We start from the raw sequence: 26,466 nt of genomic DNA on the forward strand, positions 1-26,466 counted from the left end.
ACAGAAAAGAGATGCCCCGAAGGCCCTTTTGAGCCAGTCACACATATTTATCAGTATGTGTAGAAAATCAGCCAGTGCTGAACAATATCTGAAATTCAATTTATTAATGGCATTTACAAGGTCCAAGGTTTGTGTTGTCAAGCAAGTTTGCCATTCTGTGCAAGCCATTGAGATAATTTGGCCATGTGCACACAAGTTTGCAAACAAACAAACAAACAAACAAACAAACAAACAAGGTCCTTTTAAAACAATCCCTCAAGCAGAAACCAAACCAAATTGGGGTCCCATCCACATTATACATGGAAAGCACTTGGCTGCCTCCCAAAAACTCCTGGGAGTTTCAGTTTGTTAAAGGTGCTGGGAACTATAACTGAGAGGTGATGACTTTCCCCCTTCCTTCCTGGAATGAGCACATATAACTACTGATAGTTTTATATAACTCAATTACTTTCACTAGTTTTAATCCAGTTTTTTTAAAAAATATATTATTGTAAGTCATTCTGGAACCTTACGGTGAAGAGTGTGAAAGAAATCTAATAAATACTACTACTAATATTAGCAAGATAGGATATGGCAGCTGTTTTGCTGGCCTAGTGGTTGTTGTTGTTGTTTAGTCATTTAGTCGTGTCTGACTCTTCGTGACCCCATGGACCAGAGCACGCCAGGCACTCCTGTCTTCCACTGCCTCCCGCAGTTTGGTCAAACTCATGTTGGTAGCTTCAAGAACACTGTCCAACCATCTCGTCCTCTGTCGTCCCCTTCTCCTTGTGCCCTCCACCTTTCCCAACATCAGGGTCTTTTCCAGGGAGTCTTCTCTTCTCATGAGGTGGCCAAAGTATTGGAGCCTCAGCTTCAGAATCTGTCCTTCCAGTGAGCACTCAGGGCTGATTTCTTTCAGAATGGATAGGTTTGATCTTCTTGCAGTCCATGGGATTCTCAAGAGTCTCCTCCAGTACCATAATTCAAAAGCATCAATTCTTTGGCGATCAGCCTTCTTTATGGTCCAGCTCTCACTTCCATACATTACTACTGGGAAAACCATAGCTTTAACTATACGGGCCTTTGTTGCCAGTGGTGGTACATCTCCCATATTCCCCAAGTAGGGGATTGCTCCATAAAATTTGCCCGCACTCCATCTTTATAGATGACAGACTCTGGGTATTCTCTGCAATTGGCGGCTTTCTCTCTCTTCCCACCTCCCAAAAGCATCTAGAGAGCAACGTATTGGCTGCTCCTGGGCTAAGGGCTGTAATGGGTGAGGGTTGTGTCCATGTTTGCGTCATGTGTGGAGTTGCCCCTTCCTTCCTTTCCTTCCTCCACGTGCCTCGCCAGATCTGCTCTGAAGGGCCCTGAAACCACCTGGAACAGATTTTGAGAGTATACAGGGGAAAGAAAAAGGACGGCAAAGTTCCATTGTGCAGGTGAAAAATGTGCTTCAAATGCAGCGATAGTGTGCGTTTTCACTTATTTAGTGATCTTTTAGTATTCTTGTGTGCAGTTCTGCCTGTATTTTCAACTTCATTTCAGAATGAAATGTCATGTACTAAGATAATAATAACGGAAAATGATATGGGTGGTTGTTAGTGTGGAGCCAAGTGGATTTTGGAGGGTTTAAGCTGCCCCTTGCAAGCCTATTGGGGTGGGGGCTGTTTTCCGACAACAATCTTTCCTTTTTCATCTCGTATGTTGTAAAAGACACAGAGCGCTCTGAACACCTAAGGTGTCCTGCTGTTGATAATGACTCACATCCTGTATTTTAAAAAAAGGGAAAAAATGTACAAGACATTGAGTTCCTGCTATTTCTGGCAGAGACCATTAAAAAAATCCTTTTCATGAAGAGAAATGCAGTCACTTGCTCCTCAGAAGCTGATGTGGGAAGGCAGCTAGCAGGCTGCAGAAATTATTGAGCGAAGAACGCAATAATCGCACAACAAGGGAGAGGGGAAGAAATCCTTCCCTGATGAGACAAACATCTTGTTTAGAAATGCCAAACAAACAGTAACTTACTCCTCAGCGAGTATTCTCTTATACAAAATGGGCTCCCTGCATAGAGAATGAAGTCCACTCTCAAAAGCTACCAACTATGCAGCAGATGACCTTTTGCATGAGATTAGCAAAGAAAAAAAAGGGGGGAGGCTCTGTGGTCAGAGTATTTCTGAGGCTTGCAACGCCCCTCTGTTACAGGTGTTTTTTTCTGAAAAGAAAAGAAAAATAAGCAGAACATGCTAGGACTAATCAGTGGAAAGGAACACAATTTGCAAAGTGTTCCTCAGTATTATCTTTAAGATTGCTTTCAAAAGGAAAATGCCAGTCTTTTTGGAGTCACAAAAGCTATATTTTACTGGGAATGCTCACTCATGTTCCATAATGTTCTGTCCTACAGATAAAGCCCATAAGGGAGATGACATTACAGGCAGGGCTGGACTTAGGTTTGATGAGGCCCTAAGCTACTGAAGGTAATGGGGCCCTTTATATGTCCAGCTGTCCTTTGCCAACAACAAATTGTCACTGGTTTTTTGTGTTGAATATATGCTATATGGTAATTTATGGACCTAATAGGTATCTAAAGCCATTTGCACATAACAAAATATGTATTTTATCACAGTTGGGAGCCCCCAAGAGAGTGGGGCCCGTAAGATGTAGCTTGTTTAGCTTATATGTAAATCCGGCACTGATTATGGGGGAGCACATGTTGGATAATGTGTTTGTGCTCTGTTAGTTCACATCAGGAGGGGTGTTAGCAGCTTTAAGAAATGTTCCAGAAAACAAATACTGTAAAGGGAGGCAGGATCAGGATTTGTGGGGCAATCGTGCTGCAAGCTAACATTTTATGCCAGAGATCACTAGGAAAGGGGTTGAAATGAAGACCGTTTATCTTCAAGTCTTATCTCAAATCTATGGTGCAGCTGCATTTAGAATACTGCACACAGATTTGGCTACATGGTATGGAAAAGGATATTGCGGAGCAGGAAAAAGGTGCAGAAAAGTGCTACTAAGAAGCAGAGATTGAGTCAAAGAAAAGAAAGAAATCCCACTAAGCCTTTTAAGACAACAGAGGGGGGTGATAAAAGTTAATAAAAATTATGTATAATGTGGAGACAGTCAATAGAGAGAGGTTTTTTGTTTGTTTTCGATGCCTCATTTGTAATACTATTGCTGAGGACCATCCAATTAAAGTGATTGGCAGGAGATTCAGAACAAACAAAAGATGTTTTATATACAACATGTTGTATATACAACATATATAAAAACACAACGAAGCATCAAACATTAAAAAACAAAAAGCCCTATACGAGCAACAAACAAATAAATCAATAGAAACCCATAACAACAACAACAACAATAATAAACATTTTACAGTTATACCCTAATTAAAATAACTGCCACCCCCAACTAAACATTTCACCAACATCAACCCGACAAAAACAAAACCGAGGAACCAAAATTAGAACCCTTTAAAACATCTTAAAACATTTTAGCCAGTTACTCCAACCCAAGAGTTGCTCCAGCAAAACCCCTCTGGCCTTCCACGAGCCTCCTAGGAAGGAGACAGAATTGTTTTCTATGAAAGTGAAAGACACTAAACGCCCCCCCCCCAAAAAAAAACCTTGAAAAACTAAAACACAGACAATTTAATCTCCTTCCTTCCCCTGTACATTTCCTGATTGATTCATTGCAGCCATATGCTGAAACATTGTTTATATTCTGTGGCAATTTGAGATGCACAGCCTTACTTCATTTAAAAGTTTCTTCAAACTAACACATAGTTCACAAGCCCTTTTCAGACAACTGACAGGAACTCAAGGTTTTAAATGATGTGCCACATTCCTGCAGAAAATGCAGATCACTGGTTGCTGTTGTTGTTGTTTAGTCATTTAGTCGTGTCCGACTCTTCGTGACCCCATGGACCAGAGCACACCAGGCACTCCTGTCTTCCACTGCCTCCCGCAGTTTGGTCAAACTCATGTTGGTAGCTTCGAGAACACTGTCCAACCATCTCGTCCTCTGTCGTCCCCTTCTCCTTGTGCCCTCCATCTTTCCCAACATCAGGGTCTTTTCCAGGGAGTCTTCTCTTCTCATGAGGTGGCCAAAGTATTGGAGCCTCAGCTTCAGGATCTGTCCTTCCAGTGAGCACTCAGGGCTGATTTCCTTAAGACTGGATAGGTTTGATCTTCTTGCAGTCCATGGGACTCTCAAGAGTCTCCTCCAGCACCATAATTCAAAAGCATCAATTCTTTGGCGATCAGCCTTCTTTATGGTCCAGCTCTCACTTCCATACATCACTACTGGGAAAACCATAGCTTTCACTATACGGACCTTTGTTGGCAAGGTGATGTCTCTGCTTTTTAAGATGCTGCTTTTTTAAGATGCTTTTTAAGATGCTGTCTTTTTAAGATGCTTTTTAAGATGCTGTCATTGCACAGGTATATGCCTATTGAAATAAGAAAAGGGGCAGGGAGGAATAGGAAGGTGAAGCTCCTGCTGCCGCCTTCATTATGGTGACCTTGTATCCTACTTAATAGATGCCAGTATTCTGTGTGAAGGGCTGTTAGAAGTTGGAGGAAGTCCTCTTTTTGAAGGGCTGGCTCTGGTCAAAGTCTGGGAAAGATAAAGAAGACGACTAATAATAGTACCAATACCCATCATCTGAAGATCACAGTTTCAACTTAAAAATACAAATGCCTAAGAGGGGAGAGCTGGTACCTGCCAAGTCCACAGTGTTTCATAAAGTTAAAAAAAGACAGCATAAGCATATAAGAGCACAGGGTTATAGGAAGCAGTCTTATGTGGATATAAGATAGCCGTTGGTCCACCCAGCTTAGCATTGTCTACTCTGGAGCTGACTGCCGCTTCGCAGATAAGATTCACCTTCTGCTGTGTGGGCAGGAAGGTCCCTCCCCTTACCTGGCCAATCTCCTGGCAACACCTCCCCAGGTGGGATTGGGCAATTGGCAGAGGTAGGTGGAGACCTCTAGGTATCCAGCCTGGGGAGGATGAAGCCAGCCTGAAATATCAGGGCCACACTGGGATCCGGGGGGCTGCCTGCGACCACACAAAAGGCGCCCCCATTTGATGTGGGATCGGTCACTGTCTACATGGACTGACAGCAGTTCTACACCTGGCTGCTCCCTTAAATAGGAAAGGGACAGGTTGGGTGCCGCCACCAAGCCCCTGCCTCTGATTGGCTTTGCAGGCATTGCCTGCCCTTACCTGGCAGCCCGATGTAGCTGGAAATGGGAGGTGCCAGGTGGCACTTCTTTCCCCCGGCTAGAAGATGGTGATCCCCCCAGACCCTATTTTATATTCTTTATTGGAAAATAAAAAGTACAAAATTACAAGTGCACAGAGTGTAAGATAAGTCACAAAAAAGAAGCAGAAACAAGAAATAGTACCCATGGAGAAAGCAAAACAGAACAGAACAGAACAAAACAAAACAGCAGCAGCAACAACAACAAGGTATTGTGTACATTACAAAAAGGGGCAAAATGTTATTGTCGTTAACCAGACCTTATAACCTATTATGGTTTTTATAAAAATGAATTCCAAATATCCTTAAATGTGTCTGCATTTGTGCACAACTTGTTCATGGGGAGCGAGTTTATACATATCTTCAATCCAAACATTAAAGCCAGCTGCATTTTTCTTTTTCCAGTTTATCAATACCAGTCTTTTTGCCTTAGTAAGGGCATGGAGAGTCCATTCATATTGTCCCTTTGTTAGATTCCATGTATTGGGTACCCCCTGGACCCACTGTGGCCGTGCCATGCAGCAAAGGCCGCCCACCCAGAACCCCACGTGAGCGGGTATTTATCTCTTAAAACAATATTCACTGCAGAATACACTCTACTGTTTAATGCCAACCCTTGATGGCACTAATAGTGCCACAAAGGCACTATTTTAATCATATAATTATAGAGTTGGCTGGGACTACGAGGGTCATCTAGTCCAACCCCCTGTGATGCAGGAATCTCCACTAAATCATACATGATTCCAAGGTTGGCCATGCGACCTCTGCTTAAAACTCCTCCAAGGAAGGTGTGTCAAAGGAAGGATGACATTTCCTAGAGTCTAGACCAGCGGTTCTCAACTTGTGAGTCCCCAGATATTGTTGGACTACAACTCCCATCATCCCTGAGCTCTGGCCTTGCTAGCTAGGGATGATGGGAATTGTAGTCCAACAATATCTGGGGGCCCACAGGTTGAGAACTGCTGGTCTAGACCAAAGGTAGCACTGGAACTCATCTAGAAATAGGACCTGTTGTCTTTTATTCCTAATCTCTTAGTTTCTGAACAACTAGTCTACGTTTTGGCTTAGCTCATGAATGGCAGCTTTCCATAATAACATTAAGAAAGAAACCAACTGTCTGCATTTCAAACATCTTTTGGAGGCAAGTTTCTGTCAGCCTGGAGGCATGGCGTTTGTCACACACAGCACCAAAGTGTTTCGCCCTATGGCACAATTAACATAAAGGTTCTGAGAAGCTAACTTAATTGTATCTGGCAGCTCAGTGAATGCGCCAGTCCGACAAAATACGTTGAACTTTGCTGATATACACCGAACGTCAGTGCGGAAGGATTAAGAATATCGGCTCTGAAGGATGTTTATCCTGTCATCGTTTCTGAAAAAAAGGAGGATCTGCCAATCAAATTCGTGCCATAAAGTGGCAAAGCTTCCACTTGCTTTTCAACTTCCATTCCCTTATTTTTGTCACCATAATTGTAGGGCTGTCAATCATTCGCATGAAAAGAGCTTGTATCTTATGCAATGAATACACAGCTGCCGACAGCCGAAATTTCAAATCAACCTTGTCTTAAAAAGCACCAAAGAGCTTCTTTTCCAACAAACCTTAACACAAAAGTTTTAGGAAAGCTTTTACAAAAATTAATGCTTGATTGTAATTTCTTTATTGAGCTTGGCAGAAGGTTTCTAATGAGGTTTTACACAGCTCCAGGCTGAAAAGGAGAGTTGTTGACGGCTTTTCTTCATTTTCAAGATGTCACGTTTTCCGGTAAATTTGTCAGAATTTGCAGTGCCTATGCTAGGGTGGCAGAGGGCCAAGTCTGCTTTGGATTCCTGGCACCAGTTTTTCTTCATTGTTGATCCTCGCCAGGAAAGCAAATATGAGACTGGGGCTTCATTTGACTTGTTGCAGATGGAGTGGTGTGTGTGTGTGTGTGTGTGTGTGAATTTTCAAGAAGTATACGTAAGGATGATGTCTAATAAGAACTCTACACAAACTCCTTCTGTCCAATACAGTGGTTCCTCAGGTTAAGTACTTAATTCGTTCCGGAGGTCCGTTCTTAACCTGAAACTGTTCTTAACCTGAAGCACCACTTTAGCTAATGGGGCCTCCTGCTGTCGCTGGAGCACAATTTCTGTTCTCATCCTGAAGCAAAGTTCTTAACTCGAGGTACTATTTCTGGGTTAGCGGAGTCTGTAACCTGAAGCGTATATAACCTGAAGCGTCTGTAACCTGAGGTACCACTATATAATATAATATATATATTATTTTTGAAGCCACTCCTCTCTTCCATCCTGCAGCCCCTCTTTATACCCATTTTCACCTTCACCCCATGCCCATGCCTGTCCCAACTTTTGTGCACCCCCTTGCAAGAGCCTAGCCCCACGGTGACCTCCTGCATCATCAGTAAGTTGGCAAGGAATTTTTTTTTTGCTTGCAAGTATGTTATGATAAAACATCAAGGAACCACAACCGGTGCTTCTAAATCTCCTTTTCTCCATCATTGATGCATTTTCTGAAAGCCAAGGAATGAGTGCCTGGAAAATGGCCAACTTGGCTCTGCTTAGGGAAAAGCAGAGGGGGCTGCATATAATAGAAACATTGTTCTTTAATTCATGCTTGTGCTGAAACAATGAAGTGAAGAGTGTGTTGGATATGAGACCTAGGATCAAATCTGCTTGCAGAGATAAAATTTACTGGATGACCTTTGATCTGGGCCTCTGTCAAATCAGGTGTACAATCCCAATCAGACTATACGATGACAGTAGTCAACAGAGAACTATTTAAACCAGAGCTTCTCAAGCTTTTTGACTCCATGGCTCCCTTGATTAACTACAGTGGTACCTCTGGTTACGTACTTAATTCATTCCGGAGGTCCGTTCTTAACCTGAAACTGTTCTTAACCTGAAACACCACTTTAGCTAATGGGGCCTCCCATTGCAATTTCTGTTCTTATCCTGAAGCACAGTTCTTAACCCGAGGTACTATTTCTGGGTTAGCAGAGTCTGTAACCTGAAGCGTATGTAACCTGAAGCGTATGTAACCCGTACATTCTTTCTGTGGCACCCCTGTGGGGCTCAGGAGCCCAGTTATGTCACCCTTTGCTTGCAGAGCACCTTCCAGAGAAGCCACATCTTGAGTTCAGCTCAGAGCAGATATGCCTCTGTGTCTCCAGCTTCCAGCACCAGTCAAAACTCATTCTCATCCCCCCCAAAAACCCCTATCCTCCCACATTTTAGGATGATGTGGCATCCAGTCTGATGAGGTGGGAAAAGTCTTGCCTATATGTCTCTGCACCAACAGAGCTCACTCTTTTAAAATGTGCACGACACATACTTAGATTAGCAGCTAAGACCATTTTTATTTTATTTATTACATTTATTTATTAAAATTACATGCTACCCTTCATCAAAAAATCTCAGGGTGCTTCACAGAATAAAATACAGGATAAAGCACAGTAAAAAATTAAACCCAAACAACAAAACAATAACCCCCCCCCTTCCTGCAGATACATTTTGAAGGCTGTAGGATATTAAGCAGCCAAAGCCCTGGTTGAAGAGGAACATTTTTGCCTGGTGCCTAAAACTATATAATGAAGGTGCCAGGCGAACCTCCCTGGAGAGAGTTTTCCACAAATGGGGAGCCACCACAGAGAAGACCCGTTATTGTGTTGCCCCCCTCCAGGCCTCATGTGGAGGAGGCACACCAATAGGGGCCTCAGATGATCGACGCACAACCATTACCATGACGAAGGAACTGTCCAGACTGGTTCAGCAAGATTTCTGCTTTTGATTAGGACCTCAAATGATGCATGACCACAGGTCTGGAAAGGATCTACAGACACAATTCTGCCTGACCCCTTTTCCCCACAAACCTGCAGTAGTATCAGCACACCTAATTTAGAGAAATAAGCATTGAATAGAAAATATGCTTTAGTGCCGGAGGTGCATTAATACTAGGGATGTGGGTGGCGCTGTGGTCTAAACCACTGAGCCTCTTGGGCTTGCCAATCAGAAGGTCGGTGGTTCGAATCCCTGTGACGGGGTGATCTCCTGTCACTCTGTCCCAGCTCCTGCCAACCTAGCAGTTCGAAAGCACGCTAGTGCAAGTAGATAAATAGGTACTGCTCCAGTGGGAAGGTAAACAGCATTTCCGTGCGCTCTGGTTTCCGTCACGGTGTTTCGTTGCACCAGAAGTGGTTTAGTCATTCTGGCCACATGACCCGGAAAGCTGTCTGTGGACAAACACTGGCTCCCTCATCCTGAAGCGAGATGAGCACCACAACCCCATAGTTGCCTTTGACTGGACTTAACCTTCCAGGGGTCCTTTACCTTTAGTTTACCTTTTACATTACTATACTGAAATAGATTTCATGGCTCAGTAGAAAACAAGTCATAGAGTCCTTTTTGTACATTCTGATTAAGATGGGAGATAGCTGTGGTCGATTCCCTCATATGGAGATCGAGTGCCAACAGACAGGGCTTTAATGAGAGTACCAGAGAAGCCCTGTGTCCTTATAAAATCTGATGGTACTGATTGTACTCAAAGCAAACTAGCCAATTATAACAAAAGCTGGCTGGGGACTTGACCACCTGCATTCCTTCTGATGAGAAATGTTTTGAAGTCTCTTTCCAAATGGCTGTGTAAATCTGGATTTTCAAAGCAGGAATGGATGACTCTCAGGAAAGAGTGGGCACTTACCCTTTGGTAAGAATATGGGTCAGGGCAGCCATCAGCACTTTGAAGTAGTGTGGGGATGGGTGGGAGAGGAAACACATATCCAAAAAAGAGATCACAGATCTGTATGAAATTTGCATGGGCTAATTTATATTTATAGAAGCAAACTTAGATATAATCAAGTCTTTCCCCAACTCTGGCTTTGGGGATTGAGCATAGGACTTTACTCATTCAAAGTACTGATGGCCCTTTCCAGGGGTGCCAACTTGAATAAAATATTGGGGGGCTCAGGTAAGCCCCACCCTGCAGAATTGATTACATGACACTATTTGAATGGCAATGCCCATCAACTTTGAGGGCCCCCGGCCCCCTCAAATATCTTAGGGGGGACGAAGATCCCCTCAGCCCCAAGAGTTGGCTTATATGACCCTTTCCTCTAACCTTGCTTAGTTACTTCATGGAGTATTGTAATACAGTGGTACCTCGGGTTAAGTACTTAATTCGTTCCGGAGGTGCGTTTTTAAGCTGAAACTGTTCTTAACCTGAAGCACCACTTTAGCTAATGGGGCCTCCTGCTGCTGCCGCGCCGCCGAAGCACAATTTCTGTTCTCATCCTGAAGCAAAGTTCTTAACCTGAAGCACTATTTCTGGGTTAGCGGAGTCTGTAACCTGAAGCGTATGTAACCTGAAGCGTATGTAACCCGAGGTACCACTGTATTATTTGCCTTTCCAAATTTATATAAAAAATTAAGACAAGATAGAAAGAAATGTTAGCCCAGCGGATTTGATGATATAGAATTAAGCTTGATTTCCTTCCGTTTGGATTCGGTGGAGCAAGTGCATTTATGAAGGTGAAGCCTGACACGGTGCCATGAAGCAGAACCACACACCCGCTGTTCAACCTTTTATTCAAGGGGCAATCTCAAGATATCTATATCTATATCTGCAAAAAGAATGTGTTGTAGTGAAATATCATTTTGTAATTCAGTCTGACTGTCATCCTGCTGCCTGGCATTCTCAAAGCCGTACATGAGAATTGACAGAGGTGAATCGACCTCTTGAAGATGAAAGCAGTACATCAGATTCTGAAATAAGCGTGGAGAGGATGGTTTTTATAACCGTAGAAGAGATTGTAACATATTTCCACATATCTGGCCCTCTGCCTTTATGTGTCCCTAACACAGAAAGATAAAAACACCTGTGTATTACAAATCATGCAAAAATATAGCAATAATAACAATAATTACTACGCATTCAAAGGGTGCTCAACTAAGTTATACTCAGAGTAGCCCCATTGAAATTAACAGATTGAAGTCACTTAAATTCAATGATTTCAATAGGTCTACTCAGTGGCGTAGCGTGGGTTGTCAGCACCCGGGGCAAGGCAAGTAATTTGCACCCCCTAACCCGTGGATTTGCGCCCCCTAACCCTAACCCCCAGATGTTGCGCCCGGTGCGCCCGGCCCCCCTGCACCCCCCACGCTACGCCACTGGGTCTACTCTGACAAGTGTTGGCCATCACCCAGGAAGGGAACGGACGAAATGGGCACATAGCACCTGGCCTGTGTAAACCATTAAGACAATTTTGCAAGATCCAGGACTAACAAGACTATGACTTATCCTTCTTTTGGATGGTCATCTGTTTTATATTTATTTATTTATTAGATTTATACCCTACCCTTCCTCCCAAAGGAACCCACTCTCACTTTGGTGAGAATGTTATGAGTCCTTGTGTCCTGCCAGGGAAAAAGGTGGCGTATGTATAAGGGACGCGAGTGGCTCTGTGGGTTAAACCACAGAACCTAGGACTTGCCGATCAGAAGGTCAGCGGTTTGAATCCCTGCGACGGGGTGAGCTCCCGTTGCTCGGTCCCTGCTCCTGCCAACCTAGCAGTTCGAAAGCACGTCAAAGTGCAAGTAGATAAATAGGTACCGCCCCGGCGGGAAGGTAAATGGCGTTTCCATGCGCTGCTCTGGTTCACCAGAAGCGGTTCAGTCATGCTGGCCACATGACCCGGAAGCTGTACGCCACCTCCCTCGGCCAATAAAGCAAGATGAGTGCCGCAACCCCAGAGTCGTCTGCGACTGGACCTAATGGTGAGGGGTCCCTTTACCTTTTATGCATAAGTAAGTAAGTAAGATGATTTATTGGTAGAAACTAAAGCTGCTTTATGCCTGAACTGGCTTCTAAGCACTTTATGAAAGATAAAACCATCTTGGCTGTGTGCTATGTATGCATAACATTGCAGGCCTCTAGACCTTAATGCCTCCTGGTGCTCAGGACCTTCATCCACCTAACAAAAGACAGAGAGGATTCTAAAACCCTCCAATGACATTTGCTGGTAGCTGGCAGACAGTCAATCCCTGCTGAGTTAGTGCCAGTGTTATGATTCGCCTGTCACAGCATAAGGCAACCTATCACAGGCGGGGAGGTGTAATTCCTGGGCCGCCTTAAGGTATATATACTGGGCCAAGTGCCCCTGTTTGTCATTCTTGTTCCTGATGTTCCTTGGCTCATGCCTGAACCCACCTATGCTTCACTGTGAGTCCTGGAAGACCTGCTCCCCGCTTTGTAGGCCTTTTCCCACCTGGCCTGGGAGGGTGGGGCTCTGACTGACTCCAGCTACAAAATCTGAGGCTGCTGAAGAGACCAGGGATCATCTTGGCTGTCTCTCAGTGCAGACCCAGGTCACTGAGCCTGAGCTTCCACTGCAGTCGCCCACCATGAACCACCATAGGCAGGAATGGCAGCAACAGCAGCAGACACATTCTATGCTTATGGTTATATTTTATTCCCTTGCAAATTATGCTGTTTTAATGTGCATTTTATACCAGACTTCCTTTAGTAATGTTTTCTTTTGAAATGGTCCAGACAATTGTTTTGGTTAACTTTGAGGTGTGTTCCGTAGCTTACCTCCTTTGTAATGTTTTATTTTGAAATCTTTAAGATAATATTTTCATTTCCTGTTATTTATGCTGCTTTGAATGTATAACTTATATTTGACTTTCTTCGGTAATGTTTTATTCTGGATTGCTTTCTTTTGATGTTTTGATGTAGGTTGTAAACTGCTTTGAGGTTTCCCCCCCTTAAAAATGCAATGCGGTACAGAAATGAAATGAATAATAAGAAAAATAAGCCAAAAGAAACGAAATCAACTTAAAAAGCATGGCTGAAATATACGATAAAACAGAGTCATAAAATTAATAACTTTTTTTTTAAAAAAAGGAAATCCAAATTTAGTTTAAGGGATCTGGAAAATGCTTATGTAAGGAGAGGTATCTAAAAAAATATGTGATTTTATTAAAGCTTTGTAAACATATAATACAAGAAGATAAAAGAACCTAATTTAAATAAATACAAAAACAGAGAAAGATAAAAGAAAATGCAGAGTGCTCTCTCTAAGGTAGCCCTTAACCCTTGTCACTTTTCAAGAGCCATACATGGAATGCCATTGCAGGTGTAGCTGCTTGAATTTCAGCTGGGAAGGCATTCCACAAAAAGGGTTAAAGGTAAAGGACCCCTGGACGGTAAAGTCTAGTCAAAGGCACTATGGGGTTGCGGCACTCATCTCGCTTTCAGGCCAAGGGAGCCAGCGTTTGTCCAGACAGCTTTCCAAGTCATGTGGACAGCATGACTAAACCACTTCTAGCGCAACAGAACACCGTGATGGAAACCAGAGCGCACAGAAATGCTGTTTACCTTCCTGCCATGGTGGTATCCATTTATCTATTTGCACTGGCATGCTTTTGAACTGCTAGGTTGGCAGGAGCTGGGACAGAGCAACGGGAGCTCACTCCATTGCGGGGATTCGAACCGCTGACCTTCCGATCGGCAAGCCCAAGAGTCTCAGTGGTTTAGACCACAGCGCCACCTGCGTACCTTTGGCATTCCACAGACCCAGTACAATCCATGAAAAAGCCTGCCTCCATCTAACCACAAGCCAATAACAATTGGCCTTGCGACAAGGTTAGTCAGGTTCTTGTTAATACCTGATGCCTGTTACAGAGGAACTGGGCAGTCGGCCTCAACGATCACACAACCAAACCTACGCATGGACAGTTTGCATGCACATAGGTTTTTAATTTCACAAATGCTGTCAAATTTGTTTAGGCAATGATCAGGTCCTGCGTGATGTGTCGGTGGCTCCCGATCCTCACTTTCCAAACCTCGAGTGAATGAAGGAGCTCCCGGTGTAGAAGGAAGAAGGGAAATGGTGAGCGCCAGAGACGTCAACGCAGCGCAGCACTTTTGCGAGCCTCTATTCAGATTATTAAAAGACCGTGGCTGTATCTATGGAAACATAAAGAGGGAAGCTTTGGCTTTTCAAAAATGTTCAAGGATTTTTAAAAAATACATTTTGTGTCATATTCTTTTTAATTAATAATAATAAAAAACCAGCACTGATGTCATAGTAGGTGACCTTGTAGTATGAGCAGGTAGGTGGGAAGGAGAACGGATGGCAGATGGAACCAGATCCATATAAAACGTGACTCTCATACCAACTGAACATATTGCATAAGGCAGTTGGTGTGTCTGCCATATGACAGCCTCTAGTGGGAGTGGTATGTGCAGTGTAAGGCTGTCCCCGAAACCCAAAATTGTTCTAGACACCCGAGGACTTTAAGTGTGGTGTGTCACTCTCTTCGTTGCTGCTGTCATCAACCGTTTTCTCTCCTGCCAGCTAACCCTTGATCCATTCCCGCTCACTCCCATCTGTCTTATGTGGCTTGGCGACCTGCTCCAGCTGCTCAGCCAGGCAGATTATTTCACAGCAATGACAGAGATCAAGTATGGAGGACATCAAAAGTTTCATTTATCAGCCAGGGATCAGAAGAACTCAGTCTAACTCTCCTTGTGCTCTTATCATTGCAGCCACAGTTTGGTGCCATGGGACTTGTTCTGTTGGGTTCTGAAACTGCTGGGAGCTGTTATCGGCAGATTTGGGGAGAATTGTCACTGGGGTGCCAACTTGAATAAAATATCGTGGAGGTAAGCCCTGACCCACATAATTGATCACAAGAAGCAATGCATACACACACCAGTTGAATGGCAATGGCCATTAAAAACATTGGGGGGGGGGCTGGCCCCTTCAAATATTTTATTGGGGGGCTGAAGCGACCTTGGCCCCCAGGAGTTGGCTCCTATGATTGTAACCAATATATATAAAATTTTCTGTTTCACAATTTAAAGTACTCATTTTTACATCCTTAAACTATCAATGACTTCCCTTCTTCTCTTTCCATGGTTCATTTTACATATCACAAATCACTGCATATTTTACAGAAACCATACCATTCAGTATTCCATTATTGCATCCATCAAAACTTTCTTACACTGTTAAATTTATCTTAATGCTGCCAGCATTTTCAGCTGTATACAATTATTTCCCATATATTCAATAAACGTTTTCCAATCCTCTCTAAACGTATGTTCTTCTTGTTCTCTTATTCCATATGTTAGGTCTGCAAGTTGTGCATATTCTGTCAACTTAAGTTGCCATTCTTCTTTGGTTGGGATCTCGCTCATTTTCCATTTTTGGGCTAACAAAACACCAGCCACAGTTGTAGCATACATACAGTCGTACCTCAGGTTACAGACGCTTCAGGTTACAGACACTTCAGGTTACAGACTCCGCTAACCCAGAAATAGTACATCGGGTTAAGAACTTTGCTTCAGGATGAGAACAGAAATCGCATGGCGGCGGCACAGTGGCAGCGGGAGGCCCTATTAGCTAAAGTGGTACCTCAGGTTAAGAACAGTTTCAGGTTAAGAACGGACCTCCAGAACAAATTAAGTTCTTAACATGAGGTACCACTGTAACCTTTTTTGACAACTGGGAATTTCAGTCTGAATTATCCCCAACAGAAAGGACTCTAGGTGGTTTTTTTTTTTGGGGGGGGGTAGTACTTTTAAACATTTTTTCCAATTTATTATGGATCATTTCCCAATACTCTTTTACCCTTTTACAAGTCCCCACATATGAGAGCTTGAGCCTTCAGCCTGCCCGTCAAAGTTAACATATGGAGTGAGCAGATCACTTGGTCACAGTCTTTCCTATTATGGAGAGAGATATTTCTCTTTAAATTATAGCAATTGCTTCCAGATATCTAGCTAGCTAGTGATCATCTAACTATCTCTTAGCTTGCTCTCATGCTCTTAAGAGCTGTTTATTGGCCCGAGATTTAGGAATTGATACACTGCACTATTATGTCTGCAATAGATATGGACATTTATCTTCGTTCAGTGTAACTTGGTTTTGGTTAAACATCATAAAAAGCAATCCCATGATACCTTTCAAAGCTCTATGTTTGCCGCTCTTCCATTTAATAGTTGACGAGCTCTCTTGCTAAACAGCTTGGAGAATATTTAGCTGTAAAGTGGGCAGTTAATCTGTCAACAATTTATCGGCCTGCTTTCCTCTATTGGGCGCTGGCACATTGGAAAACATGCATAGTGGTTTGGCAAGGAATGTAAGTAAATGTCTAAGCCCTATTGATTTCCTGTTAATTCCACTGTACTAGCCTAAGTGGGGGATGTGCTTACATTTAAAAGTAAAACAAAAACCACTCTGTTACAAACACTCTCCGCTTAATAATGGAGGTGTTTTAAAATGACGACTTATTAGAAATAGGAATAGCTGCACTTGTAGAATCTCCATCTATACATGGGGTGCAATGCCCAGATGGGAGTGGGGCTAACATGCTCACCCACACATGATAATTGGACCAGATTTTGAATTTTTGATGAGAGCTTAAAGCATGTGAAAAGTAATGGGAAGCCAATTTGCCCTGTTTAGTTGTTCTAAAGAGCTTCCTCAATAAATAAAGCCCTGCAACTCTGGACATTTACAAGGGGGTTATCCCTGCAGAATCAGGATATTAGTACAGTGGTACCTCGGGTTAAGTACTTAATTTGTTCCAGAGGTCCGTTCTTAACCTGAAACTGTTCTTAACCTGAAGCACCACTTTAGCTAAGGGGCCTCCCGCTGCCACCACGCCACTGTTGCGCGATTTCTGTTCTCATCCTGAAGCAAAGTTCTTAACCTGAAGCACTATTTCTGGGTTAGCGGAGTCTGTAACCTGAAGCGTATGTAACATGAAGTGTATGTAACCCAAGGTACCACTGTATCTTAATGTAAAAACATCTGACATTATCATGTGAGTTAGGCAACAGTTTCTCCAGAATGGGAACTTTAATACATTAAACCACAATCCCTTTGTTCTGCAGGAGAGGGCATCCTGCAGATAACTATCTGGTCAGGAGATAAGTTCCACTGTTAGAATTGGTCTTTTGTGTGCAGGGGTGTATCAAGGGTGAGGGTGGGGTAGGTGTGGCCTGCCTCGAGTGTCCCCCACTGAGGGGGTTGTTGACAAAATGGCGGGTGGCACTCATTGTGGGGCCTGCAGCGCACCTGAGTCACGCGCCTCGGGTGCCTGCAGGCTCCACGCTGTCCACCCGCTGCTTCTCTCCTAGCTGTAGGGAGGCTGAGGCCCCATGGCACCCCCCTTGTCCCTATGTGTGCCACCCCCCCGTCCCTATGGGTGCTGTACGCCCAGTCCCTATGAGTGGTTCGCCCCACCCCTGGACACGCCACCCCAGGTGCTCGAGAGGTTTCCTCCGCCGCTGTTTGTGTGTTGGCACCTTCACTGGAACTCCCCCCTATAATATATCCAAGAGGCAACTATGTTGTCTTTGGCACCAGTTAAAGATGCTCCTCTTTCAACAAGACTTCCCAGTTGGTATCTGTACTGAGTTTGGTTTATGTGTGTGCTTTGGATCTCTCTCTCTCTCTCTCCCTCCCCATCTATCCAATACTCTCCAACATTTCTCTGATGAAAATAGGGATGTCATATTCCATCATCATCATCATTATCATTTTATTAATTATACCCTGCCCACTTGACTGGATTGCCCTAGCCACTCTGGGTGTGTTCCAACATATATAAAAACATTATAAAACATTAAAAATTTTTTAAAAACCCCTCCATATTCAGGGCTGCCTTCAAATGTTTTCTAAACGTTGCATAGTTACTTTTCTCCTTGGCTGGGGGTGTGTGTTGCATGACTCCATACCCTCCAGCATTTCTCCGATTAAAATAGGGATGTCCTAAGGAAAAGCGGGACATTCCAGGGTCAAATCAGAAACTAGGACGACTGTTTCTGTATACAATTGCATTTATGAAATAAGGAGTCCCTTCAGACATTCTTTTTTGTTTTTGCACAGTGATGATGATTTGTGCTCTTAATGCTTTCAGGGTGGTCACATGCAGTCCCGGCTTCAATACTGCAAATGTTTAGCTTCCACTCAGTGCATACCCCATAGCTTCCAGCTAAAACTCCACAACTTTTTATACTGCCAATGTCCTAGTTTGTTCTTGTCCTGCTTTTGTTGCGTTAGAACCCCTCTGGGCTGCGTTAATCTGGTAGCACTGGGAAAACATCGCAGAGCAAACTGAAGCAGAATCAATCTACCATTAGCACACTTATAATGTCACAGAATGCACCTGCAATAAAACACCAGCCTGGAGAGCTCTATGTGCAATTGCATTTATAAATTGCTTTAACTGCTTTTATACATGTATGTAACTGTTTTATGTCTTTTTATCATATTTGGGATGCCTCAAGGGACATGATTCATAGATTCAATAAAAATAATAACATTTCAAGGGAAATACAAATCAGGCACTAGAAAGAAAACAAATGTATTTCTAAGCTCATTATCAGTGGCAGACATACAAGTTGGGTGTTCCTTGTTTGCTGCCATGATAGTACTTTCCTTTTTTCCAAACATGCTTTTAAATTGCTTCAAATCATGGCCCATTTCTGATCGCAGCAATCTCATGCACAGTGAGGATGAATGACACATAATTGGTTCCCTTAATAATGCAAACATGAAGACACCTAAGTATCATTGCCTTTGGTTGTGAAATGCTACTTGGCAAACTGAGAAGACTGGCAACAGGAATCAGGCGTGACGCAGGCCCAGTCCCAAGCATTTCCCCTGTGGTATCAAAAGACTTAATTAAACCTTTAGTCATAGCCAATCCGCAGCACTCATTTGAATTTCTCCATTCCACAGGGAATTGCAATTAATATACAAATATCTCAGGAAGAGGAAAGAGATCTGATTAGAACACTTAGTTCCTGTCTGCATGGTATAGGAACCCAGCTGGAGGAAACGCGGGGAAAACAACTTCATCAACATGAAAAAAGTTTGTTAACAGTGGCTAAGTGCTTTTAATTACTGAGCGGTTTCATCAGTGTTTTTGTAATATCTTGCTTCGACACAAGGTTTTAACTAAGGTGAAGATTTAAGGTAAGTAATACAGTTGTACCTTGGATCCTGAACGCCTTGACCGTTTTGGCTCCCAAACGGAAGTGAGTGTTCCGGTTTGCAAATGTTCTTTGGAACGTTCTTTGGAAGCCGAACATCTGAGGTGGCTTCCGCAGCTTCCAACTGAGTGCAGGAAGCTCCTGCAGCCAATTGGAAGCCGTGCCTTGGTTGTTGAATGTTTTTGGAAGTCAAACAGACTTCTGGAACAGATTCTGTTCAACAACCAAGGTACGTCTGTTTGTGATAATACTAGTGGAATTTGTAATATACCGTATTTTTTGCACCATAACACTCACTTTTTTCCTCCTAGAAAGTAAGGGGAAATGTCTGAGCGTGTTATGGAGGGAATGCCTACGGGTGGCATGCCTACGGATTTTCCTCCTCTAAAAACTACATGCGTGTTATGGTCGGGTGCGTGTTATAGAGCGAAAAATACGGTATATTATGCATATGATGATTACGTCAAAGTTGGTCAGAAATGATATGAAAACTTCTTTTTGCATGACAGACTTTCACAAGATACTGAGAAGTGTTAAAAGCTAGAGAAATGCTGTCACTGATTGGCACGGAGTTTAGATGGGATGCTCTGCAGGGCTGGCCCTACCATTTGGCAGAGTGAAGGAACCACCTCAGGTGGCAAACGCTGGAGGGAGGGGATATTCCTTCTGCTGGAAGGCAGAGCCGGGTGAGCTATGTAGTCAGTTCTGCACCCCCATACCTAGCCTGCTGCCCTCAGATGCAGTGGAAGACTCTATCCAGTGGCCGCCACCACTGCCATTTGACAACCAATCTAATCAGCTTCTGTATGTGAAAAGGGGAGAACACCACTTTGTCCTTCGCCTCAGGCAGCAAAATGGCTTGGACCGGCCTTGGACAAAACTTTCTTATATACCGTATTTTTCGCCCCATAGGACGCACCAGCCCATAGGACGCATCAAGTTTTTTGGGGGGGAAATAAAGAAAAAAAATTTTATTTCCCCCCCAGGCGCTTGTGGGGCAGGCAGCGGGGAGAAGCGCTCTTCTCCCCGTCTCCCACCTTCAGATCAGGTCCGGGGACAGCAGGGAGACGTGCTGCGTCTCCCTGCTGTCCCCGGAGTGGTGGGGCAGGCAGGGGGGAGAAGCGCTCTTCTCCCCGCCGCCCGCCTTGAGATCAGGTCCGGGGACAGCCTGGAGACGCGCTGCGTCTCCCTGCTGTCCCCGGAGTGGTGGGGCAGGCAGTGGGGAGAAGTGCTCTTCTCCCTGCCGCCCGCCTTGAGATCAGGTCCGGGGACAGCCTGGAGACGCGCTGCGCCTCCCTGCTGTCCCCGGAGTGGTGGGGCAGGCAGCGGGGAGAAGCGCTCTTCTCCCCGCCGCCCGCTTTGAGATCAGGTCTGGGGACAGCCTGGAGACACGCTGCGTCTCCCTGCTGTCCCCGGAGTGATGGGGCAGGCAGCGGGGAGAAGCGCTCTTCTCCCTGCCGCCCGCCTTGAGATCAGGTCCGGGGACAGCGGGATGGTGTCGAAAAATACGGTAAGTTTCTTTTTAAAAAACAAGTCAGGCTGAAATTCTGTACCCACACATATTGCCGTTATCATTTTGTCATACTGTGCTCTTGTGCACTGCTAGCTGCAGCACAGTGAAGTTATGTTTAACAGTTATGGCAGAGGGTCCTGTTCTGGAAACAATTTCTCCTAGATGGTATCCAGTGGCGCCCATTGGGACTGAAGAAGCATAAAGCATGAGGCCAGCAGTAGATGGACCCAGAGCAAAAGGCATGCACAACCACAGCCAATGCCAGGCAGAACCAATCAATTCTAGGTTCGTCCCCATTCTTCTCCCTGCGGAGTTCCACAAGGACAATGCTGAGAGTAACTAGGAGGGAGGTGACAGCCAGTGCCCCCACCCCAGACAAACTGGGTTTGGTGGAACAGTGTCCCATTTGCCTTAATAGACTAGTATCGACTGAGGGTATCCTGTTTTGACTGGCCTAGCTCTCTTGGCACAAGACCTCCCATCGTAAACAACTTTGTTGAATCCATGAGACTGCTGTTTCCAACAGGATGTGAATTGCACCCACAATAACACTGGCAATAATTTTGATAATGGGGAACTGCAAATGACAGGAGGCATGGCAGATGGACTTGACAACTATAGAATGCTGCTTTTGCTAAGCTAGCATGAGCAAGTCAGCCGCAGCCATGCCTGTGTATAGAATTGGGGTGTTAAAGAGGTACAGATTGCGAGCAAGAGATATGGGCATGCAGATCGAAAAGCTCTGTGAGCTATTCTAAGTTCTGTCATCGGCTTTGTTTGTGGATATTTTTAATGAGTTTTCTGGCAACAGAAATTCACACAGGAGTCAAATAAACACAGGACTTTTTTCTACCTTGAAGGGCTATCTTTTTTGTGTTTTTTTTAGTGCGCTCTCTCTCTCTCTCTCTCTCTCTCTCTCTCTCTCTCTCGCGTTAAGACATGGATGATCAAAATTCTAACACTTCATCTTTATAAACAGGCTGGCAGAAATTGTGGAGCTGATAAGAGTTACAGCTTGCTTCCATTTTCAGCAGGATAGAATATATGAGGCACAAGTCTCACTATATATTTTACATGTTTTTTCAGTAACTCCAGTTGAGAGTGGTAAATGGTGCTACTGGACATTTTTTAAATTTATTTTGACTGCATCAGACCAACATGGCTACCTACCTGAATCTAAAATCATGGAAGGCACCACACTGAGCTGCATGAAATGGAAGTCCATCAACCTCACAAAGAAACTTGCACAGGTACAGACTGATATCTCCTTTCTGACTTAATGCAGGAACCTGGACATTATACCTCAGGGTCTTAGAATTAAGAACTCTCTACAGTCCACCTATTCTACTGAATATGCAAAGAAACTATGCCATACTTTCTCCAAGAAGCTGCTCAAACATCTGCTCAGCGTTTTGTACTCTAAACAGAAGCAAATAAAGGAGGAACTCTCTGTACTGGACAACACCACAAGGAATAACCCACCTTGGCAAGAGTTCCACAAGGAAAGACAAACCATTTATATATTTTACATGTATGTATATATGCTGAACAAATGGTAGGGCAGTGGGATTATGTCTTTCTGCCACATCCTGGGGCGCTTTTTATGGATTGATAGATTGCATCAATGCAAAGCATGCACATTCTTCCAGTGTCCAGTTGTCATAAAGGCAAATCCATTTTCCTAACCAAGTACCGATGGGCAAATGTTTCCCCAAATGCCTTGTAATGAAATATTTACATGGCACATTAGCAACATTACAGTCGTACCTTGGATCCTGAATGCATGGGTACTTGGAAGTTTTGGCTCCCAAACACCGCAAACCCAGAAGTGATTGTTCTGGTTTGCAAACGTTCTTTTGGAACCTGTACGTCCGACAAGGCTTCTGTGGCTTCTGCTTCCTGCAGCCAATCAGAAGCAGCGATTTGGTTTCCGAACATTTTGGAAGTTGAACGGACTTCTGGAACGGATTCAGTTCAACTTCCAAGGTATGACTGTATATGGGATCACTTATATGTGAAGGCAAGTCTTTCCAGAAGTGGGGTTCAGGAAGGGTCATGTTTCTGCTGTCCCCATCTTGTATCCAATAAATAGAGACATTTTGCATGTATGTGTGAATACAGTGGTGCCCCGCAAGACGAAATTAATTCATTCCGCAAGTTTTGTCGTCTAGCGAATTTTTCGTCTTGCGAATCACGAAATCCCATAGGAATGCATTGAAAATCAATTAATGCGTTCCTATGGTCAAAAAAAGTCCAAACAAAGCCAAATTTGGTACAACAACAGTTTATTAACTGCTCTTTAAAGTCACACATACTGTAAAGAGCAGTTCAAAAATTGAAGGGAAAATAAATTAACTTTATAAACAAAACATGTCTTTGTTTTTAGACAAAGGAAACAAAGTCGCGAGACGTTTTCGTCTTGCGAAGCAAGCCCATAGGGAAATTCGTCTTGCGAGGCAAATCGAAAACGGAAAAACCTTTTGTCTAGCGAGTTTTTTGTCTTGCGAGGTACCACTGTAGCCATTTTTGGTTGATTTTCCATCAAACGTTCTTCAAAACCTTTAAAGAGGAAGAATGTTAACGAGTCTAGCAAAAAATTCTCTTTTCTGTACATTTCTTTTCTGCCTGGGACACACATTAAAGCAGGTTTAGTCAAGCTGTGTTTGGTCACCACCTCATTTCCTTGAAGTCCAGAACCGGTAAAGAAAAATTCTAAGCAGTGACGAAAACTGGTAAGATCTGGGCAAAAGTTACTCTACCAAATTTTGCCTGGAGGAAAATTTTGAGTCAAATTTAGTGGTTCCTTCTTTGGAGAAACACTTGAGGGTTTGTTTGTTTTTAGGAAAGAACACATAGATTTGATTAAGACTAGTAAAATTTCTCTGGGAAAGCCCTCACATCTTTTATACTCGCCTGAATGCTACCCTACATCAGGGGAACCCAATGCGATGCCATATTGAATACCATTTCCCCCATCATCGCCAGCTGCAATGGCAAATGGACGGGGATGATGGGAGTTGTAGTTCAGCAATATCTGGAGGGCTCAGCATTGGCTACTCTTGCTCTATATGCCCAAATGAGGGACGCGGGTGGCGCTGTGGTCTAAAGCACTGAGCCTCTTGGGCTTGCCGATCAGAAGGTCAGCAGTTTGAATCCGCACAACAGGGTGAGCTCCCATTGCCCTATCCCAGCTCCTGCCAACCTAGCAGTTCAAAAGCACACCAGTGCAAGTAGATAAATAGGTACTGCTGCAATGGGAAGGTAAACGGCGTTTCTGTGTGCTCTGGTTTCCATCACGGAGTCTCCTTGCTCCAGAAGCGGTTTAGTCATGCTGGCCACATGACCTAGAAAGCTGTCTCACCTCGGCCTGAAAAGTGAGATCAGCGCCGCACCCCATGGTCGCTTTTGACTGGACCTAACCATCCAGGGGTCCTTTACCTTTACCTTTTTCGTGCCCAAATACTGCATACCATTGGGGAGGGGGGTGGTAACCAGCATTGAGTGTCCAGGGCTGTATGTAAGTCTGCTGAAATAACCAGTGGTCTCAGAACATGTGCCTGGCAGGTGGCAGCTCAGGCTGCCTTCCAAATAGCAGTATGACGTCAACGTGTGGATATTTTTAGCTGAGGAATCTAGATGCCCTGGTTACACGGTCCCTTACCTATTAATCACACTCACGCATCTCTTCCAACAGGATTAATCAGAAGCATTGCAAATGGTGCTGTGTTCCCCAAACCCTCAATTTAGACATGGCTCACAAAATGTAACATCTCTTTCGAGTTCCTGTACAGTCACCCGTTTTGATCTTTGAAACTTCGTTCTTGTTTTACGGATGCCTCTCGTTGCAGCCGTGTCTTCGGAACTCTTTCTTCAACCATGAATTTAATGAATGAATGGGGGACGGATCTGTGAATTAGCCCTGTTGCCAATATGATTCTATACTGCTAATATTTAAGGGCAACTACTTAGGGTGCAGTTGCACTTACTCTGATATGGAAGGAATCCGTTTTGCAGCTCCTCTCCAGGCCAGTTACCCCTTAGTTTCAGAAAGGGATCACGCCGGCATCGCATGAAACTATGGTCTGTGGCCTAGTCATGTGCACCAGGGTTTCTAATGTAGCCACCGTGAGTTGTGGAGGAGCTGTGCTGCAGAGACTGCCAAAAGGCAGTGGTGGCTAGTGGCCGTTAGGATGGTGGGAGAGAGGGCGGAAAGCAAGGAGGTCAACATTAGGTGGTGCCAGAGGCAATGATAGTCAGAGCCAAGTAAGTTCAGCTTGGTCCCCATCCTTTTTCCTTCCGGGTTCTACAGGGTGGCCACAGCCTGGACTGGATATGAGTAAGAAGGCGAATGGGCTTATAGAAATGAAGGCTGAGGTTGGTGAGGCCCCATTGTGGAAGGACGTGTGGATCCAGAATTGGCCTCCACAGTCAATTACAGACTCACTGTTAAGATCTTGCTCATGGAAGACAATCGTACTCGGCTACAAGTGATCGCCAAAGAAGCAGAAGCAGCAACAACCCCATTTGCCCTGATGGACCAGCCTCTACTGATGAAAAGGAGGCTGTAGAATGTGATGTAAAATATGTAATCTGCTTTAAGGTAAAGATAAAGGACACCTGGATGATTAAGTCTAGTCAAATTCAACTATGGGGTGCGGCACTCATCTCCGCTTTCAGGCCGAGGGAGCCAGCGTTTGTCCACAGACAGCTTTTCCGAGTCATGTGGTCAGCATAACTAAACCGCTTCTGGTTTAAACAGAATGAGGTGACAATCCCAGGTGGTGGAAATCTGGGCTGCACCATTTCAGATTGCCATTGGGAAGTTTTCGTAATTTTGAGTGGAGGGGGGATGCCATGTATATCAGGAAGTGAGGTTTACTGTGATGCTTCTCTCTGACATGCTAATTTACTGAAAGCATAGGAACGCACGCACACACCTTTCTCTCACTTATTAACATTTTCACCTCCATTCTTATTACTCCAAACTCTTGGGCGGTTTTGGATAGCTCTATTTATCCCACTATGAAGTAATTCCCTTGCAGTCCGAACCACTTGGAGTGACCTGGGAAAGGCTCTTTTGAGCACTGGATGAAGATGTCAAAACCAGTATACTGGTCTTTTCTTATGACTCATGTGAACATGGGATTGCAGCAGAACTAGTCATATACACCCTCCTCTTCACACCCAACAAGTGATCTGAGGCGTGATGCTGCTGCCGTTCACCTCTGTGATTCCTTAGCTTTTAAATCTTATGCCTGCTTTAAAAATTGCCTTTCTGTTCACCCTCATCAGTTCTCCAGTTTCTATCTCCACCAATTATTTTTGCATCTCCTAACATTCTGTGCACAGATCAGTTGACCCTGGTGTGTGTGTGTGTGTGTGTGTGTGTGTGTGTGTATTTGTTTGTTTAATAGAACTCTTATTAAAGACTCTATAGTACTGGGTTTCCCAACAAGGTATACATGGGCCTCAAACTCCCCACTGGCACATGTCAAGGCTCTCTGCCATTCCCAATTTGGGGCAGTAGGGTTGGTTGGGTAGGGAATGCCTGTTTCTTTGTTGGTGTTGCCTACTTTATTTGTCTGTGCTTTATTTGCTTTTGTAGTGTAGATGTTTTGCCTCTCTTTTTTTGGAGGGTGTGCAGGATCGGAGCATTGCTTGTTTATCTTCTGTGAGATGGTTGTTTTGTGGTGCCCACAC

The sequence above is a fragment of the Podarcis liolepis genome (assembly GCF_965112155.1).
Source record: "Podarcis liolepis genome assembly, chromosome: 1".
NCBI lineage: Eukaryota > Metazoa > Chordata > Lepidosauria > Squamata > Lacertidae > Podarcis > Podarcis liolepis.